This window comes from Corylus avellana, chromosome ca3 (genome assembly GCF_901000735.1).
Source record: "Corylus avellana chromosome ca3, CavTom2PMs-1.0".
In the NCBI taxonomy this organism is placed as follows: domain Eukaryota; kingdom Viridiplantae; phylum Streptophyta; class Magnoliopsida; order Fagales; family Betulaceae; genus Corylus; species Corylus avellana.
The window spans coordinates 13,397,305-13,419,973 of NC_081543.1; the positions used below are offsets into that span (position 1 = coordinate 13,397,305).

Consider the following 22,669-nt stretch of genomic DNA (forward strand, 5'->3'; position numbering starts at 1 on the left):
TGACTTCATATGGCAGTATGACTATGGTGACTGGAGCAATCAAGCTTTATAATTAATTTTAAGCACCAAAAACAAGTGCACTAATGCATGCAAAAACCCCTCTTAATGGATGAACAATAGCATAAGATGCAATTGAAATAAATCAAATGACTCCGCGAGATATAATATATGGCAAGAGTGCGTCTCAGAATAACAGATTTTTACATCATACTGATATAAATTCACCCTGCATCCTTGATTGAGGAGCATTTTTGTCAATGTCTGGTCCGTTTTCTTTGTAATGGAAGGCTTTGAAGAAAAAATAAAACAGAGTTGTGTATAGGACCAATTAATCAGTTGTGATGTTAATACAATATACTTGGGAGACAATTAAACCTCTCATTCATCTTCTCTGGAAGTTGAGGGCTTTGATTGAGACAGCAAAAATGCTGAAGAAGAGGAGGCAAAATCCAATATGCACTGCTGCTGAAACTCCTAGCATGCCAGGACTATAGCCAAGTCGAACTTCCAAATACTCTTTCACTGAGCCCTCAAATCCAGTTCCTACCATCTTGGTTTCCACGTCACCAAGCTGAGAGGTGATAATACCCTGTAGTGTCCATGCAAGTGGGCAGATCTAGTAGAACCAGCTCCACCACACAGGGATTTGCTGAAGCAATATTAAACATATATATAAGATCCATATAAAATAAAATAAAAAAAAAAAAGAAAAAAAGAAGAAGAAGAGGTACATGGGCTCCAGTGCATGACCTTAAAAATAACAAATAAGAACCATTTGCTATGTTTTCTATCACCTATTCTTTTACTGAAGGTGGGATTCATCCCCTCCCTTTTTATTTGATAACTCTTATCATAAAAGGTAATTTCCGTTTGACTTATTTCATTAGTTACTTGAGTGCAAACCACATATATATTCCTCTGATGACTAAGTGGTAAAAGTTCAAATCTTAACAGATTGGATTTTAATGTCATTTAGAGTTCCAGATACATAAGGCCAATTATGCTTTCAGAATTAGGATGAAGCAGAGTTTTGGTATGTTAGACTTAGCAGCTTGACTGCTTGATGGATTCTTATTATTGTAAAGTGAAGCTCCGGCAGTAGATTAATTTAATCGGTTCGAGTCCAAAAATAAAGCAATAATTTGTTTCAAATGTACAATATATTTACTTACAGGTTTCGGGAAAAGAAAACCTGCGAGGAGGTTCCATAAAGAGTAAAATGCAGAAGAAATGACAGCAGCTAGGTGTGGAGAAGGTGTAAGACCAACAGCCATCACGCCGTAAAAGGTAAAATAGGTGAACGTGAGGAACATAAACAGAAGATAGAGAACAAATTTTCCTGCAACACAAAAGAAACATCCAGTTGATCAGTAACTGCACGCATTGGCATAAGAAACATCCATCAAAATCCATATACTAAGAACCAACTCTAAAGACAATGGATCTTACTAATTGTCCTTTCAAAATTAATCATGAAATAGGTGATGAAGCCATATATTAATGTCTGCACAGCAATGTATGGAATCTCCACAAGACCCTGTTAAATTGCAATCAAGATATGTATCAGCAATCACCACTTGATCAAATAAGTGTAATTTGCCAAATTTTGTGTGTAATCCCCCTTACTTGGGCTGCTGCATAAGCAATTGAAGAGTAAATTCCAGCCGCTCTCTCTTGATAGAATGAATAGTGTCCTCTCAATTGAAACAATTGGTTGTACTGAAGAGGCATTGTTGATTCCAAGAAACAAGCAAGCGGAATGAAGAGCTCCCATAATCACTAACAAATCTTGAGTTGAACTCCTAAACAACATTTATGTGTTAAATAGTTTAATACCTTTGTAAATAAATAGTAGTAATCCTCGTGGAAGAAGGAAAAAAAAAAAAAAAAAAAACCATGTGACAAGTTGGGGCGTTGCAATATCCAAATATTCGTCTTTTGAAATTGTTAAAATGACTCCAAAAATATAGAACTTAGCGTACGGTAATATTCATGGTTCCCACCTAACTAGTAATTCTAGCAAGTTTGTCACATGCATGATCCATGCATATACTCTCAAGGAAAATACAATTCAGTCACTTAATCTTTCCTAGTAAGAAAATAACAAGAAAAAAAAAAAAGAAAAAAGCCGGGACTAAATTGAAAAAGGAACAATAAATAAAACACAATGAGAAAAAGGCAAAATTAACTCACTCTATGAGACATGAGAAGAGAAAACATTTACCTTCTTAAACCAACATTCCAGAATACCAAACCCAATATCAGTGCGGTGATTGTAGTAAAACATAACCTCATGCCATTGTATAGTGCAGTTCTCCAATAAACAAGATTTTGTTTCCATAGGCAAGTCCAAAATTGGAAGAGCTTGTCTTGTGAATATGTGGAAGAAAACTTCAATGGTTCTGAACTATCAGGTGGAATACTAAAATGGTTAATGGAAGCTTCCACGTCCCTAAAACACGGATGTATAAAATTTCAGTCATAAATATATTAATGTGTTAAAATGCAAGCGAGCGAGAAACAATAAGGAACAAGAAAAACATGGGTAGGATCTTGGCCACAGCAGAAGATTAACATCACCTGAATTGCTGAGAGTTCCTGTAAATTTCTGCCAAGTCTTCACCAATTCTCTCTTCAGCAACAGGTGTAGTCACCTCAAGCATCCTAGTCGATGGATTGTAACCCCTGGGAATTGGAGGGATTCCACTAATTCCCTGCACATGAAAAGGAAAACGGGGACAAAACAATGTACATATGTTTATATTAAATCACGGAGTTGTTCAAAAGCTGTAAAGTAATTAGACTGCATAAGGAAGAAACTACATAGATGCCACAACAGGACCGGACCTAACATTATTCTAGCAAATCAAAAACTAAAATTATTGCATTCTGAAGTCCAGTTAGTCTTAATATTTCTAGTTTACACAACAGTGAACCTCATAAATTGAGAACTAGACATAATGAAAATAGGATGTTATTACCTGAAAATAGTTTGTCATTATCTGTGAGTTCACACCAAGCTTGCCTCCATATATAACTCTCCCCCATTGTTTCACAAGAAGTAGTTGTGCATTTAATTAACCCCAAAGATTAGAACACATCAAATATAGTTGTCAATTGACTGCAAAAGAAAAGTTTACCTCATCAAATGCTTCAAATATATCAATACTTGGTTGATGTATAGTGCAGACCAAAGTTCTTCCAGTATCAACAGTATTATGGATAGTTCGCATCACTATTCGTACATCCAGTCCAGATGTAGGCTCATCCATAAATATAATGGAAGGATTTGCAGCAAGCTCTACTGCTATTGTTAAACGTTTTCTCTGCTCTGTTGATAGGCCAATTCTACCAGGCAAGCCTACCAAAGCATGTCGTAGAGTATCAAGCTCTACTAATCTCATCACTTCTTCAACAAACTCCTAAAATGCACGATAATTAATATATAATAATGCCATGGAAACATTCCAATATGCTGGAAAATCTTGTGTAGCAACTCACATGTCTTTTCTCTTTGCTGACTTCCTTTGGGAGGCGAAGAGAAGAAGAAAACAAGAGAGACTCCTCAACTGTCACTTGAGGAGAATGTATATCATATTGCTCAACGTATCCTGATACTCTGGAAGAGGTGCCTTGTACTTTTGGGTGACCCGATATCCTAATATCCCCTTCTATGTATCCACCAGTTTTCCTACCGGCAAGCACATCCATCAATGTGGTCTTTAGCTCCACTTGACCCAACTATTAGGGAATTAATCCTATTTCCCAAGATCCGTGAGATGCGAAAAATAAGAAAAATGCGGAATAACAAAGATAAGCAATTACACACGACACAAAGATTTAAGTGGTTCAGCTTAACAAGCCTACATCCACTGGCGGAGACGACCCAGAGAAAATTCACTATCAAAAGATAGAGTACAAAAATAGTAGAGAGAAAATCACTCAGATCTCAAAGCCCCAATACACCCAAATCTCACTATTACACAAGAAAGATTATTCTCAAAATAGAATACAAAAGACAGATGTACAAACTCTTCTTTTACTGGAACAGATGGTGGCTGATCTCTATTTTCTTCTCTCACTCTGTAGCACCTTTTTCTTCTAATAATTTGTTTTTGGCTCCTCCAAAAACCACCAAGAAGAAAAACACCGTTGCAACCCTTGTACCTCCTTCTCTCAAATTCTCTCTTTTTCTCTTCCCTTTGGTGCTCACATATATTCACGTTTGGCACACACAAAACACAAAGGCTTAATGCCTTTAAATAGCACTCAAAGTCGGTTGCTGTAGGTAAGGAATCCAAATCCAAGTTGGACAACAAAGTCCAATATAAGTCAACAAAGGAATACATATTCAAGTACCGGTCAAACTAGAAGACAAATCCAAAACCAATTTAGAATAAGGAGAACACGTGCGAGAGCAAGTCTTGAATCATAAGACTTTCAATACAGCTAGGGCCCACCAAGGGACTTGACAATTCAAGTCATCTACAACAATCTCCACCTTGACTTGAATCCCATCAAGTCTAACAAAATGTGTCTCCTCCGAATGTCTCCGCCTCAACCCCTAGGGCAATCACACTCCACAAGTGTCCCTCAAGTCCAAGCGCCTCTTGGACTTGAGCATAGGACCTGATTTAGACATTACACCATGCCTCCCTATCAGTCTCGTCGACCATACAACTTTCTTTGATGAATCTTTCTTCTTGTAGACCCATCTGCACCCTTTAGCGTTCTTTCCCTTATGTAATTCTGCCGATTCCCAAGCTTTACCTCTCCGTAGTAACTCCACCTCTTTCAGCGTACCATCCTGAACAGACGATGGATCTCCACTACTAGCTGTTAGAGCAAAAGAAACTATGTCCTCAAAGCCATACCTCTACGATGCCTTTTGATCACATTTCTCTTTGCCTCTTGCTAAAGAATAAGACTCTTTCTGGTGTTGTGAGTCTCTTGAAGATTCTCTATCATCACATTCATCCGTGAGTGAACACTGTTCATCAAGCTCCACCTTCACGAATTGTTTCTCTTTCTGCACTGTACTTTCAGAAAGCTCATCTAAGTTAACAAACTTAGACTTCTTCGGTTCCTGCTTTGTAACATCAGGTTCTGCACTTGACCTATCCTTGTACATAGCACACTCATTAAAAGTCACATTCCGACTTCTAATGATCTTCCAATTTTGATCACCCAAAATCGATAACCGAATGCCTCATCCCCATAGCCAATGAAATAACATTTTCTAGACTTAGCATCTAGCTTGCTACGAGCATCAGATTCAATATAGACATACGAAACACAACCAAAAACTTTCAAATGAGAAAGATTTACCTCCTTTCCACTCCAGACTTCTTCAAGTAGTCTATGGCCCAAAGGAACTGATGGTCCTCTATTTATCACGTAAGCAGCAGTGCTTACTGCATCCGCCCAGAAAGTTTTTGGTAGTCCAGCATGCAACCTCATACTTCTTGCACACTCATTGAGGGTCCTGTTCATGCGCTCAGCCACACCATTCTACTGTGGTGTCCCTAGGATAGCCTTTTCCATTATAATCTCATTCACTGCACAAAACTGTTTGAAACCCCCGTCTTCGTATTCTCCCCCATTGTCTGATCTTAGACACTTCATTTTCAAACCAGTTTTTGTCTCTACCATGACCTTCCACATCTTAAAAACTTCAAAACATCAGATTTAAGCTTTAAGAAGTAAACCAATACCTTCCTGCTTGAGTTATCAATAAATGTGATGTAATACCGCGAGCTTCCAAGAGATGCCACTAATGCGGGACCCCACAAATCCGTGTGTACCAACTCCAGCTTTTTCGGCTTCGGTGTTCTGCCAACTTTCGCGAAACTCACCTTTCTGCTTTCCTAGGATGCAGCCTTCACACAAATAAGACTCAACTGACTTCAGCTCCGGTAGTTTCCCCTTTGACAGAAGTACCTTCATCCCTTTCTCGCTCATGTGCCCAAGCCTTAGGTGCCATAATTTTGAGTCAGCACCCGTATCTGCAACAACAATTGTATCTCTGTTGTTCGTCATCATATAGAGAGTACCCGGTTTATGATCACGAGCCAAAATCATGGCTCCCGTGCTGACCTTCCACTTTTCACTGTGGAAATGAATTGAATGCCCTTCCTCATCAAGCTTTCCCACTGAAATCAGATTCTTCTTCAGCTCCGGAACATGCCTGACCTTCTGCAACTTCCATACCGAGTCACTGTGAACTCTAATGCGAACATCGCCTAGGCCCACAACATCCAGCGCCATTCCGTCAGCCAAATACACCTTCCCGAAATCTCCACCAACATAGTTCTCGAGAATTTCACTGTTCGCTGTCATATGAAAAGATACTCCTGAGTCTAAGACCCAAGAATCAAGGGTACTGTCAACAGAGAGAAGTAGGGCATCATATACTTCTTCTGTCACTACGTTTGCATAATCATTCTCAGTCTCCTTCCGCAGTTCCCTGCAATTCTTCTTGTAGTGGCCAGTCTTGCCACAGTTCCAACACTCAGGTTGTTGTCCGAATCTGAATTTGCTTCTCCCTTTTCTGGAATTTGATTTGCCTTGACCAGAGTTTCTGTCTTGTCCTCTACCTCGAATCTTGAGGTTTAAAGCAGCACCAGAACAAGAAGCTTCATCTGCATCTCTTCTGTGAACCTCTTCACTGAGAATCAAATCCCTGACATCTTCATAGCTCAGTTTACTCTTTCCTACAGAGTTACTCACAACCATCCTCACTGCTTCCCAGCTATTTGGCAAAGATGCCACGACAATCAATGTGCGAACCTCATCATCAAAATCAATTTCCACTGAGGACAATTGATTTGTGATGGTGTTGAACTCATTGAAATGATGTGCCACCGAAGCCCCTTCAGCCATCTTTAGGTTGAACAATTTCTTCATCAGATGCACCTTGTTGTTAGTCAACGGCTTCTCATACATGCTTGATAAAGCCTTCATTAGACCTGCTGTGGTCTTCTCCTTTACAAAGTTGTGTGCAACTGATTTTGACAGTGTAACCTGATAACTGCTAGGGCTTTACGATCAAGCAGAGCCCACTCGCTATCATACATGTCGTTGGGTTGTTCTTCCAAAAGAGGTTGATGAAAATCCTTCCCATAAAGAATATTTTCAATTTGTACCTTCCAATACCCAAAATCTTTGCCATCGAACTTCTCGATTCTCATCTTTCCTTCTTAACCTGTTATCGCTCCCACTCGAACCAAAAGCTCTGATACCAGTTGTTAGGAAATTAATCCTATTTTCCAAGACCCGTGAGATGCGAAAAATAAGAAGAATGCGAAATAACAAAGATAAGCAATCACACATGACACAAAAATTTAAGTGGTTCGGCTTAACAAGCCTACATCCACTGGCGGAGACGACCCGGAGAAAATCCACTATCAAAAGCTGGAGTACAAAAATAGTAGAGAGAAAATCACTCAGATCCCAAAGCCCCAATACACCAAAATCTCACTATCACACAAGAGAGATTATTCCCAAAATAGAGTACAAAAGATAGATGTACAAACTCTTCTTTTGCTGGAATAGATGGCGGCTGATCTTTATTTTCTTCTCTCACTCTGTAGTACCTTTTTCTTCTAATCACTTGTTTTTGGCTCCTCCAAAAACCACCAAGAAGAAAAACACCGTTGCAGCCCTTGTACCTCCTTCTCTCAAATTCTCTCTTTTTCTCCTCCCTTTGGTGCCCATATATATTCACGTTTGGCACACACAAAAACATTGAGGCTTAATGCCTTTAAATAGCACTCAAAGTCGGTTGCTGTAGGTAAGGAATCCAAATCCAAGTTGGACAACAAAGTCCAATATAAGTCAACAAAGGAATACATACCCAAGTACCGGTCAAACTTGAAAACAAATCCAAAACTAATTTGGAATAAGAACACGTGAGAGAGCAAGTCTTGAATCATAAGACTTTCAATACAGTTAGGGCCTACCAAGGGACTTGACAATTCAAGTCATCTACAATACCGACTAAGGCAGTAAGAACACCATGTGAGAATACTCCACTTACATTGGACAGGAGTTGCAACTTCTTCTCTGGTCTGCCTTCTAATCTCATTTCCTTAGAGCCTCAAAAAATAGTTTTCATCAAATATATTTGGTGGACCAATAAGTAAAATTTACGGGAATCAAAACCACAAACATACCTTTGGCATATCAACAAAATAATTGACATTATGGAAAGTCATTGTTAGTGGTTGAAATTGAAGGATCATTCCCTTCTTTTTGCTGCCCTCACTGGCAGATGTTGGAACCCAGACCACCCACTGCATAAACTGGCATATGTATATAAGAGAATGTTCATACAATATACACTTCTACAATCAATTCTGAGGAGCACAATTTAGCAAAAGTTGCTGCAAATTTTAAATTGAATATCATTGGTAAAAACTGTGGAAGTGACTGACTACCATCCAAAGCTGAATTCTCTTCTGTAACATCAAATGGGATTACTGTTTGCGCATTCTGGAGGGCTGAAATAGAAACATAAGAGATACAACATTTAAATGAGATTAAAGACATCCATAGTAAGAAGCAACAGAGAGAAAATGTACAAAAGTTATAAAAATAAATAAATAAATAAACATCATCCAAACTTACGATTAAGGTAGGCCAAGGCCAAAGTCACCAATCACCATGCTGTTGAAAAGAAAAGCATAAAGCAATAATGCTCCAACTCCAAGCCAATACCAATAATCACCAGTAGGTAAGCTATGTGAATTGAGAATGTTGTACCCAATTGTATCGTTCCCGATTGCCGATCTCTGCAAAATGACAGTTTCCAAACCCAGTAAACTACTTCCAGAAGTCATCCATTCCAAGATATCTTAATTTTTCTGTCTTGAAAATGAAATGATATGAAGCAACAGAAAATAGGCAGTGTGCATTAGCCCGAAGAGCGTACCTCCATCCACCTTGGGGCTATAAATTCATTGACAGATATTGCACTTTGCCCATAGAATAGTGGTGACAACCAAAGTGCCCAAACGCACCATGGCTTAATCATTGCTGAAAGAAGAACCTAATAATTATGGCACAACATACGCATTCGGGAATAACATAATTTTCTATTATCAATAAAAGAATTTGAACCTACATTTTGGAATGATAAATCCACCTAACAATAATATAGCCAGCAGTGCAGCTGATACAAATGTATTCGCAAGGGCCATATCTCGCGCAATAGCAGCCATCAACCGGAAAAGACCCAATGACATTTGATGTACAGAATAGAGTAGAAACATGAATCGGAAAAACCTAAAACATTTGACAAAAGTAACGAGTACAGAAAAATACAATAATAAATTAAAGAACATCATCTACTAAAGTAAAAAAGAGATACCTTACTGCACTAGGGGCAAAACCAAACAGTGTAATATACAACACAAGACCACACAACAGCTTCAATAATGGAGTAAGGCACACGCAGAATCCAACTTGTGACCGACCATGCTGATGCAGGATGAAAGAAATTATCCCTTTGCTTGTAGAAGATGGGGAGCAGAGATATCATAAGAGGTAGCTCAGATAATCCATTGAACACCATATGCCCCAACCCAAAAAATAGGCAAGAAAGATAAAGATTGCCATTTATCTCATCTGTGGGGTGTAGTCTTGTTCGTAAGAATAACATGCATGTGACAAATCCAACAAATGCAACCTTTTAACATATGTAATGGATGATATGAGATATAAAAGAAGTATGAGAAAATTTCAATAGTGATTTTTATCATGATTTTATAGCAAATAGATAATAAATATTGAGTTTTTCCAGAAGAAAGAATAGTGAATTATAGGTACCATATATTCTTAAACTAGACACACTCATTTATATATACACAAATAATGAAACGTCTAAATATAGAAGTGGCATAGCAAAACATACCTGGCATGTCCTAAATATATATAGAAAACGATGCCTGCTGATTAATAGCAGTTCTCGTCCAAAGCAAGCTTTAAGAAGCTCAAATTTTGATACAGCAAATTTCATCTTAGACAAAGCCAAAGGATGACTCCTGCATTTATCATATAGAACAGAAAGAGAGGACTCCAGAGAGTTTCCAAATCTTGAACTTTTGAAGGCCTCTGCAATTTCTGGAGCAGAAAGGAACACGTATGGTTTTGAAGCATCAGCCAAGTACTGAGCTTGGTCCTTTCTAGATGTCACCTAGAATGAGATATGTTAGATAATCACCTAGGATCGAAATATGAAATAATTTAATCATCTTTAAGAAAATACCTCTTGAAGAAAATTTGCTACCCCCCTTATATGGTGGTAGTCGAAAACCCAACGTCTTAAAGAATTCTAACAATTCTGCTCAAGGGCCTTAATATACAACGCATCCTTCAGATAATAGTACCAGATCATCAAACAATTCAAATGTCTCAGGTGCAGGCTGAAGAAGAGCCATTAGTACAGTAGCCTCCATTTGATGGACAAAGTTCTTAAAACATTTTACAATTTGGTATGTAGTAGAGCTATCGAGTCTAGTAGATATTTCGTCCATAAATAGGGCTTTTCTTGGCCCAACAACCATTTCTCCTGTATATATAAGAAATAACACCAAACAACCTTTATGTATTAATATTGTTATAGAACTAATATTTGTCTATATGTGTTTGTGTATGTGTCATAATTAATAGAACCAAATTATATTCTAAGAATATAACTTGATTGCTTAATTATTATTGTTCTTATGTTGAAGTTTTGAATATAAGCCACAAGTATGACTTGGTAAACTCTTTTTGTTTGGCCACCACACAGAGAGAGAGAGAGAGAGAGGGAGAGAGAGACTTGTGGTAACTCTTTTTCTTTGGCCACCTGAGATGCCTCTAAGCATGTCATTACCAACAACCGTCTTTGAACATACATCAAGACCAAGCACTTTCAAGACATAATTTGTTGAAACACTCTGCTTCTTACCGCCAACAGATGATGCTTGTGCAAGTCAAATTTGTTTCACCACTCAATTGTTATAGTGCATCATTCATCCATAAAGAAGAAAATAAAAGGTATGCTCATATATACACAATCACAGTAGCAGGTTAATTAAGATGACAACCTTCAAAAATGCATCAATCTCAAGACTAGGCCGTGTTTTCCTTTCCTTCTCTAAACAGTCCAGATCTTCCATATAACCTATGAGCAACCTCAAAATATTCATTACTGCGTATATAATTGATATTAACAAATGGTTGAAACAGTTAGCTCAGCAAGGTGATTATTTGTTTGGCTAATGTATGCAGAAGTCCTCTGAACGTAAAATTTATCAAGCCTATGGCCATTATATGTAATACTACCACTTTGTTGAAGGAAAAAAAAAAAAAAAAACGTTTAGTATAGAAAGGGCCAATTACCGGCATCGGATTAATATTTAAGTTAAAATAATCTATCCTCAATGTCTTTACAAAGTAGGCAAGTGCTAACCTTTAAATTGCTATCAAGTTTCCCCATGAGAGCTAAAAGCAGGGTGGATTTCCCAGAGCCTAGAGGTTCTAAGAGTAAAGTCATCCTACAAAGGATGACAAATCAGTGTGTTAAAGATATGCCTACAATGTGACACTCGTTGCTTTTTAAAACCACTTGATCATTAGAATCCAATTCGGAGTAACAAAGGAGAAGCATTTGAAAGTCCTTCTCCTCTGTTACTCCAAATGAAAGTGCTTTCATTCCTCATTTGAGAACAGAGAACCATTTACATCCCCATCGATATTGAAATAATGAAAACTTTATTTCACACAAAACAATATTGTGAGATAAGGCTACAGTTTTCTAGAGAAAAGGGTTTTAATTGTAAGCTTTTAAAAGTGCTTACAAAAGGAAGAACTCGTGTTATACCTTGTTGAAAAATGGAGCCAAATGAGTAAACAATGGTAGTATCTTCTAGAAGACGTCAAAGGAATAGTGCATGGTTGTTGCAGCAACCAAGCCGTCAAAGAAATAGTGCATGGTTTTTGCACCAACCATGGACTTTCATGTTTCTCACCAACCCTTCTACACCTATATAAGGAGCATCAGGCTTCAATGTTTCAGAAAAAGCTAAGACAAGAAAATAATAGAGAGAGAAAAGAAGGAAAGGTTGAGAGAAAAGAGTATAGAGAGATAAATCTAGTGTTAGGCATATAAGAATTGCAAATCACAACATAGAAGAGTTGTGTGCAATCTCTCTTGGAAATATCTCTTGTAAAGTCTCTCTGTTATTTTCTCCAAAAGTAGTGAAATCTTTGCAACTCGATGGATGTAGGCAGCATTGGCCGAACCACATATAAATTTCTTGTCTTGTGTATGATTGTGCGTGTTCATAGTATTAATCAAAATACACGTGTATGTTCTGTCTAGGAAAGATTGGATTTTAAGTGAGACCAGTGAAACTCCTCCAATCTTACCTGGAAACGTACCGAGCTGTATCTTTGGTAAAATACTATTTACCGTACTTGAGTGTTGTTGTTTTTCTTGATAGATTGGATCCTAAGATCCTAGAGAGGAATTAGCAGCGCCTAATTACCTAACAATTGGTATCAGAGATTAGGAACTGTACGCAAAATATTATTCGAGTGGGAGCAATAGCGTCAAGTTTATACAACAAGAAGGATGTTCATTCCTAAAGTTACTTCTACGAATGATAGCTCAAAGAAGTGGAATCCAAATTATGGATTCGGAGGCTCAATGAAAATTGAGATAAAGCCATTTGACGAGAAGATCAATTTTGGCTTATGGCAAAGGCGGATGCGTGGCGTTCTTGTTCAACAAAGGTTGTAAATTGTCTTAGAAGAAAGACCTTAGGGCATGACTGACCCTGAGTGGTCAAATATTGATGAACGAGCAATCTCTACCATTGAGATGTATATCATAGATGATGTGTTAAATCATGTGATATTAGCGATCTCTGTTAAAGATATGTGGGACAAGCTAGAAGCCATATATCTGGGGAAATCCTCGTCAAATTAGCTCTTTCTCAAAAAGAAACTCTTCAAGCTGGAGATGAAGGAAGGCGAGGACGTGATAAAGCATATCAACATCTTCAATGCTTTAATCAATGACTTGAACCGGATAGATGTTCAATTCAGTGAAGAAGATCGAGCCTTGCTATTGCTTGCATCATTTCCAGATTCCTATGAGCATTTTGTCACCACGCTCATGTTTGAAAGACAACTCTCAAGTTCAATGAGATTGTGCAACACATCATCTCTCATGCGACCATGAAGAAGGCAGATGATAAGTCCACTTCCGGATCTGCTTTGAATGTGGAAAGTAGAGGCAGAAGTTCAAACAGAGGCAGCGGGTGTGGAAGGTCGAGATCAAGGACCGGCAGGTCAAAATCAAGGTATCCAAGAAATACCAATTGTTAGGTAATTAGGCGCTGCTAATTCCTCTCCAAGATCTTGGGATCCAAGTCAAGAAAAACAACAACACTCAAGAATCAAAAGGACTGTTAATCGAGAGGATCAGGGCCTTTTGCCCTCCATCTGCCACCATGTTTGTAGAGTCGCTCGTTGCCTCCTTTTTTAGAGCTTTACACTGGTATTTGAAATGACCAGCTTTACCACAATTCCAACACTCACCAGTTTTTAAGCTGCTTTGGCTATTGGGATTTCTTGGATACCTTGATTTTGACTTGCTGGTCCTTGATCTCGACCTTCCACGTCGGCTTCCTCTGTTTGAACTTCTGCCTCTACTTTCCACATTCAAAGCAGATCCGAAGTGGACTTATCATCTGCCTTCTTCATGGTCACATGAGAGATGATGTATTGCACAATCTCATTGAACTTGAGAGTTGTCTTTCCAAACATGAGCGTGGTGACAAGATGCTCATATGAATCTGGAAATGATGCAAGGAATAACAAGGCTTGATCTTCTTCACTAAATTGAACATCTATCCGGTTCAAGTCGTTGATCAAAGCGTTGAAGATGTTGATATGCTTCATCACATCCTCGCCTTCCTTCATCTCCAGCTTGAAGAGTTTCTTCTTGAGGAAGAGCTTATTTGACAAGGATTTCCTCAGATATATGGCTTCTAGCTTGTCCCACATATCTTTGGTAGAGATCGCTGATATCATATGATTCAACACATCATCTGTGATATACATCTCAATGGTAGAGATTGCTCGTTCATCGATATTTGACCACTCGGGGTCAGTTATGCCCTCCAATCTTTCTTCTAAGGCAATTTGCAACCTTTGTTGAACAAGAACGCCACGCATCCACCTTTGCCATAAGCCAAAATTGATCTTCTCGTCAAATGGCTTTAGCTCAATTTTCATTGAGCCTCCGGATCCATAATTTGGATTCCACATCTTTGAGCTATCACTTGTAGAAGTAACTTCAGGAATGGACATCCTTCTTGTTGTATAAACTTGACGCTATTGCTCCCACTCGAACAATTGGGAGACGATTGAGCCAGGTTCGGGCCAGAGCAGTAGGTTCGAGGACTCGTTCGCTGACGTGGACGTGGACGTGGACGAGTCGACCCTGTTCAAGATATGTTCGAAGTCGGGAGATTTGGTAATGCTAGACGTGCGTAATTTAGGAGATGATCTGTGGGTGTATTTGAACAATAATAACCCAAGCTTGATTAACAAAGGTTGAGAGAAAAGAGTATAGAGAGATAAGTCTAGTGTTAGGCATATAAGAATTGCATATCACAACATAGAAGAGTTGTGTGCAATCTCTCTCGGAAATATCTCTTGTAAAGTCTCCCTGTTATTTTCTCCCAAAGTAGTGAAATCTCTGCAACTCGGTGAATGTAGGCAATATTGGCCGAACCACGTATAAATTTCTTGTCTTGTGTGTGATTGTGCGTGTTCATAGTATTAATCAAAATACATGTATATGTTCTGTCTAGGAAAGATTGGATTTTAAGCAAGACTGGTGTGGCTCCTCCAATCTTAGTTGGGAACGTACCGAGTTGTATCTTTGGTAAAATACTATTTACCATATTTGTGTGTTGTTGTTTTCTTGACAGATTGGATCCCAAGATCCTGGAGAGGAATTAGCAGCGCCTAATTTTCTAACAATTGGTATCAGAGCTCAGGTACTTTACGGAGGTACTGTATGCAAAATATTGTTCGAGTGGGAGCAATAGCGTCAAGTTTATATAACAAGAAGGATGTCCATTCTTGAAATTACTTCTACGAGTGATGACTTGAACGGGACAGATGTTCAATTCAGTGAAGAAGATCGAGCTTTGTTATTGCTTGCATCATTTTCAGATTCATATGAGCATTTTCTCACCACGCTCAGGTTTGGAAAGACAAATCTCAAGTTCAATGAGATTGTGCAAGCCATCGTCTTTCATGCGACCATGAAGAAGGCAGATGATAAGTCCACTTCCAGATCTGCTTTGAATGTGGAAAGTAGAGGTAGAAGTTCAAACAGAGGCAACGGGCGTGGAAGGTCGAGATCAAGGACCGGCAGGTCAAAATCAAGGTATCCAAGAAGTCCCAACAGCCAGAACAGCTTAAAAATTGGTCAGTGTTGGAATTGTGGTAAAACTGGTCATTTCAAATACCAGTATAAAGCTTTGAAAAAGGAGGCAATGAGCGACTCTGCAAACATGGTGGCAGATGGAGTGCAAGAGGCCTTGATCCTCTTGGTTGACAGTCCCTTTGATTGGGTGTTGGATTCAGGGGCTTCCTTTCATACAACAACGATACGCGAAATCTTGGAAAACTATGTTAGTGGAGATTTCGGGAAAGTGCATCTGGCTGATGGTACAGCGCTGGATGTTGTGGCCATGGGAAATGTTCAGATCAGAATACATGCCGATTCAGTATGGAAGTTGAAGAAAGTTAAACATGTTCTAGAGCTGAAGAAGAATCTGATCTCTGTGGGACAGCTTGATGATGAAAGGCATGACATTCACTTCCACAGGGGTAGGTGGAAGGTCACATTTGGAGCTATGATGATAGCTCAAGGTGAAAAGACTGTTACCCTCTATATGACCACAGATATGAGGGATGCTATTGCTATTGCGAATGCAAGTGCTGAAGCAAATTTGTGGCACCAAAGGCTAGGCCACATGAGTGAAAAAGGGCTCAAAGGTATGCACTCATTGGGGAAGCTACCAAAGTTAAAGTCGATTAATATCGACTTCTATGAAAATTGCATTTTCATCAAACAGAAACGGGTGAGTTTCAAAATGGGTGGCAGAACCCTAAAAAATGAGAAGTTGGAGCTAGTTCACACAGATGTCTAGGGGCCAGCTACAGTCTCATCCATTGGCGAAAAGTCATAATTTGTGACTTTCATTGATGACTATTCCAAGAAGGTATGGGTTTATTTCTTGAGACAGAAATCAGAGGTGTACGAAGTATTCATGAAATGAAAGGCCATGGTAGAGAACGAGACAGGCTTGAAAATCAAGAAGTTAAGATCTGACAACGGTAGAGTGTACGAGGACACCTGGTTCAAAAAGTTCTGTTTTGAGAATGGGATCCGTTTAGCACAGACTGTTCCAAGAACCCCACAGTAGAACGGGGTGGCAGAACGGATGAACCCAACATTGGCAGAAAGAGCCAGAAGCATGCCCATTCAGTCAGGCCTACCCAAGTAGTTTTGGGCTAAAGCAATCAATACAGCAGCCTACCTCATTAATCAAGGACCATCAGTGCCGTTGGAGCAATGCATTCCGAAGGAGGTATGGAGTGGAAAGAAGGTGAATCTTTCATGGTTAAAAGAAGGTGAATCTTTTTTGGTTGCATTGCTTATGCGCACATTAGTGACCATGTGAGGGGAAAGCTAGACCCCAAGTCACTAAAGTGCACCTTTATTGGATATGGAGGAGATGAGTTTGGTTATCAACTCTGGGATGACCAAAATAAGAAAATCATTCGAAGTAGAGATGTGGTTTTCAATGAGAAGGTGATGTACAAGGATAGAGGTACTGCACAACCTATTAGTCCAGTACAAGATGATCATATGTATGTTGAGTTGGATGATCTTCCAGAAAGTAGTTTGGTGTAGCAAGTTGGTGAGGATCCTTAGCTTGAAGAACTTGCAGAACAACAAGCACCACAAGATCCAACTCCTACGCTCGCACCTAGAAGGTTTGCTCATCCACATGTTCCAAACAGGAAGTACATGAACTTCCTGTTATTAATAGATGGTGGAGAACCAGAATGCTATGATGAAGCATGTCAGGTGGAGGATTCGAGCAAGTGGGAGCTTGCAATGAAGAACGAGATGAAGTCTCTCATCTCTAACAAGACATGGGAGCTAGCTAAGTTACTCGTGGGAAAGAAGACTCTACACAGCAAATGGGTATATAAAGTCAAAGAGGAACATGATGGTTCCAAGAGACACAAGGCAAGATTGGTGGTCAAAGGCTTTCAGTAGAAAAAAGGAATTGACTACACCGACATTTTCTCACCAGTTGTGAAATTGAATACCATTCTTTCAGTTCTCAGCATTGTTGCAGCAGAGGGTTTGCACCTAGAGCAGTTAGATGTGAAGACTGCTTTCCTCCATGGAGACTTAGAGGAGGAGATCTACATGCAACAACCGGAGGGTTTTCCAGTCAAAGGGAAAGAGAAACTCGTGTGCAAACTGACTAAAATCTTGTACGGCCTTAAGTAAGCCCCAAGGCAGTGGTACAAAAAGTTCGATGGGTTTATGCAGAGGCATGGCTACAACAAGTGCAACTCTAACCATTGTTGTTACTTCAAAAGGTTTGAATCCAGTTACATTATTTTGTTACTATATGTCGATGACATGTTAGTAACAAGTTCGGATATGGATGAAATCCAGAAGTTGAAGAAGCAATTATTGAGTGAGTTTGACATGAAGGATTTGGGCGCAACGAAGCAGATTCTTGGGATGAGAATAAATAGGGACAAGCAAATGGGTACTTTGCAGTTGTCTAAAAAATGAGTACATTGACCGTATTCTGAAAAGGTTCAGCATGAGTAATGCTAAGCTAGTTAGCACACCCTTGGCTAGTCACTTCCGGCTATCCAAGGATCAGTCCCCCAAGATAGAAGAAGAGAAGGACTTCATGGCCAAGGTTCCATATGCCTCAGCCATTGGAAGTTTGATGTACGCCATGGTTTGCACGAGACCAGATATAGCTCATGCAGTGGGAGATGTGAGTAGATTCATGTCAAATCCCGGGAAGCAACACTGGGAGGTAGTGAAGTGGATACTAAGGTATCTACGAGTTACAACTAACAGAAGCCTATGTTTCAAAAATAGCGAGCTAAAACTAGAAGGGTTTGTAGATGTAGACTTTGCTAGAGAGGTAGATCACAAGAGGAGCACTATCGGATATGTTTTCACAGTAGGTACTACTGCAGTGAGTTGGATTTCGCAGATACAGAAGATTGTTGCTTTATCCACTACAAAGGCAGAGTACATGGCTGTAACTGAGGCTAGTAAAGAGATGATTTGGTTACAGGGATTGCTGGCAGAAATGGGTTTCAAACAAGAGAAGAATGTTTTGCACAGTGATAGCTTGAGTGCGATACACTTGGCAAATAATTTAGCATTTCATTCAAGAACCAAGCACATAGGACTTTGGTATCATTTTGTCATAGCACTTCTAGATGATGAGGTGTTGACACTTGAGAAAATTCAGGGCAGCAAGAATTTAGCTGACATGTTAACCAAGACAGTTACCATAGAGAAATTGAAGTTGTGCTCAACTTTAGTTGGTCTTCAGGCTTGAGGACAAGTGGACGAGTTGCAGAAGAGGGAATTGCAAAGATTGTTGAGATTCAAACTCATTAGACTCCAAGTGGGAGATTGTTGAAAAATGGAGTCAAATGAGTAAACAATGGTAGTATCTTCTAGAAGACGTCAAAATAATAGTGTATGGTTGTTGCACCAACCAAGACGTCAAAAGAATAGTGTATGGTTGTTGCACCAACCAAGCAGTCAAAGGAATAGTGCATGGTTGTTGCACCAACCATGGACTTTCATGTTTCTCACCAACCCTTCTACACATATATAAAGAGCATTAAGCTTCAATGTTTCAAAAAAAGTTATGACAAGAAAAGAATAGAGAGAGAAAAGAAGGAAAGGTTGAGAGAAAAGAATATAGAGAGATAAGTCTAGTGTTAGGCATATAAGAATTGCAGATCACAACATAGAAGAGTTGTGTGTAATCTCTCTTGGAAATATCTCTTGTAAAGTCTCTCTGTTATTTTCTCCCAAAGTAGTGAAATCTCTGCAATTCGGTGGATGCAGGCAGTATTGGCCGAACCACGTATAAATTTCTTGTCTTGTGTGTGATTGTGCGTGTTCATAGTATTAATCAAAATACACGTGTATGTTCTGTCAAGGAAAGATTGGATTTTAAGTGAGACCAGTGTGACTCCTCCAATCTTACTTGGGAACGTACGGAGCTGTATCTTTGGTAAAATACTATTTACCGTATTTGAGTGTTGTTGTTTTTCTTGACAGATTGGATCCCAAGATCCTGGAGAGGAATTAGCAGCGCCTAATTACCTAACATACCTTCCCGGTTTCAGGACACCACTAATGTTGTTCAAGATGGTTAAAGAGTGTCTCTTTGGTCGAAATATCCGCAAGCTAGTTAGGATATGCTGCACTCAGAAAAATTAGAAAGGAAGAAAAACAATATGAGACCAAAAAAATTAATTAAATGCATAAAATACGCAAATTCTTGTATATATATATAAACTCTCAACCTCAATCACGTCACGAGAAGCATTAACCAAAGTAGGCAAAGCTCTTGTACCGGTTTGAACATCAGCCACAATTTTCAGGTTCTTGTACCTTACTTCCACCTTTGGCACCTCCAATCCGACTCTTTTGATGATGAAAAATTGTACACAGTTAATTAGTAGTATCGGAGAAGCAAAAACCACGAATTAGATTATTGCCGAAGCATATGATTTTTCAGATTCCATGAAAGAATCCATAGTCTCACACACATTTCCATAACATTTTCTATAACTAAGGTCGGTTTGGGTTTAAGATTTAAAAATGTAATTTTTGAAAACGAGTTTTTGACTAAATTGAAATTTGACTTTTAAAATTACAGTTTTATTTAAAAAAAAAAATACCTTCTTACATATATTTTTCAAATAATTTTTTTATTTGGTTTAAAATCGTAAATTTTGTCTACCAAAGGCACCCTAAATTGAAATAGAACTTAAAATGAATGTAAAAGGCAATTAAAAGTCATATTCTAGAATTCGGCTTTCTTCCAACTTACAAGCGCTTGAAAATTTCACATGCATTTCCAAAACACTTGGGAGGAGAAAACAAGGAAAACAGAATACTACTGGATAAAATCGGAATCAAGCTCAACGAACTAAAATGCCTTCGTCATTTCTCAACAAGAAATAGAGGGGCAGAGAATCACGTACAGTCGCTACAGCCTACACATACCTATCCAGGTGTTCTTTGATCGCCGAAAGCAACCTAGAGTTATCTTGTTCGTTCGTCGCCAAGGCCTTCTTCACAACCAGCTCGCAGTTGAACCGGTCTAGCTTACGGACGTCGATCATCTCGGTTCTTCCCTCCTCTCCGCCACACTCTGATGGCGTCCGCCTCAGCAACGCGAAGTTCTTCCACTTGTGCGACGGAATACTGTCTCGATCGCTGCCCACCGCAGCTCCTCCTCGCCCTCCACCACTGACTATGCATTGGACGGCCTTCCAAAGGACTCCTCCCTTCCTCCTTCCTCGAAGTACTCGCTCCTATTCCTCAACGCCATAGCCAAAGCTTCACTCTCTGTTTTTAAATCAAAACAGAGTGCGTGGCAGCCCCAAGGATTTTATTTTATTTTTAACCCAAGGCTCCCTCAAAATTAAAAAAATTAAAAAAAAAAAAATTCTTTTTACAATTTTACCTACCAATTTCCCAAGACACAGCAACCCTTCCCCCGCACCCCATTTAACCCACGGCAATTTGAGCACATATTTATGAAGTTTTATAGATATTTTTTGTGATGCATATATTGTGTGAATTACCAAATTTTTAGGGTGGAGAAAATTTTTAAGACGCCAAAAAAATTTTAACGGCACCCCCAATATAAAATGGCTGGTTCCACCACTGACAGAGTGGTAGAGTTGTATGAAAGCGGGTTTGGATGGAGTAGTACTAGTATTCTCTCTTTATAATCAAAAAATATCTGGGGTGTAAATTCATCCAAAAAAAAAAAAAAACTGTGTACAGCTAAGAACGTTCAAAAAAGGGAAAAGCTATGTACAAATAAGGAATACAAATCATCAAAAGGGAAAGATTTTGTCGAGAGAAATGCAATGTTTATTTTTTTGGTTCAATTTCGCCCCCGCGAATTTTGAAGCAAGTGAATACCAAAATTGCCCTTCATTCTCTATAAGCCTTGCCAAGTTTGTTTAAATTTTTTCTTTTTTTGTTTTTCTCTCACAAAGTCTAGTGCCGGAAAAAACGGGTTAGCGGGCCAGTGTTGGGTTAACTTGCCTCACTTGTCAACCCGTTGTGGGTCAATTCAAACACGTCCTGTTTAGCTAAATGAGTCAAATAGGCCAATCTGAACACGATAAGCTAAATTAAAGGGTGACACAAAACGACTCATGTGACCCGTTTACTTAATAAGCCGTATCGAGTTGACCTGACTGATTCAAGCTTGAGTTTTTTCCTCAAGAAGGGCATTGACTAGTAGGCAGTGCTAAACCTCAATCATGTGCACCTTACCCATTCAACTTCCACAATTTGCTAATGTATATAACAAATTGAGGTAGATAAACTAACCCAACTAGGAATTCCTTAGCATTGAAATACTGGACTTTTAGGCTCTGATTCATTATAAGATGGATTTAAGTTAGGGTTAGCAATTTTTTACACAATCTGTGAATCCGGTATGAACACATCAAGAATTTATAAGATTAAGGTTTAGTTTAAACAAGTTCAAATCATAAATGGGTCAACCTATTTAATAAACTTGTCAAACGGGTCCTAAAACCTAAACACTTCTCTTCTCTCACTCAATTTACCAATGCCGCTCTCCCATATTCCCTCTCTCTTAATCTCTAATCTCTCACTCTCCCTCTCTCCCTCTCTCTAGGTCTCTCTCTCAATATCTTTGTGTGCGGTTTAACCTTTGGTGTAATACTTAGTTTATACCTCAAAGATTTCTCCTTTAGTCTGCAAATATACATTAATGAACCCCACTTCTTTTTTTTTGCTAATTCGCGATCATCACCATCATTGCAATTGCTTGACCCAAATTTGAAGGCTAGGCATGTCCACATAAGATTGAAAGAGTACCTAAAGCCCCCTAAAGCTATGCACAACATGGATGAAGTGGAATTGCGCTATGGGGAGCTTCAATGGTTTCTCGGGTTCCCAAGTGTCCATTTGATTAAGTTCCCAAGATTTGCTTTAATGTTCTTGACAAAGGGGATTGTGTTTATGGCTCCTTCGGAGAAATTCTTCAAGGGGCATGAAGGGTTGTACTCAATTTACATGCATGCAAAATTTAGGACTGGCGAAACGGGTTGGCGGGATGGATTTGGGTCGACCAGCTTGACTTACCAACTCGTTTAAAGCTAACCTAAATATGACTCGTTTAGCTAAATGAGTCAAACAAATCAAACCAAACACGACACGTTAAATTAATATGTGACATGATACGACCGTTGTGACCCGTTTAATTAACGAGTCATGTTGTGTTGGCATGACCCAACTCGACTT

The 22,669-nt window shown here is 39.0% G+C and overlaps 1 pseudogene; it reads right to left on the minus strand.

The window, feature by feature from the left end:
- Nucleotides 1-382: 382 nt before the first annotated feature.
- LOC132176016 (ABC transporter G family member 31-like) lies at nucleotides 383-20,708 on the minus strand (annotated as a pseudogene).
- Between the last annotated feature and the right edge of the window lie 1,961 nt (nucleotides 20,709-22,669).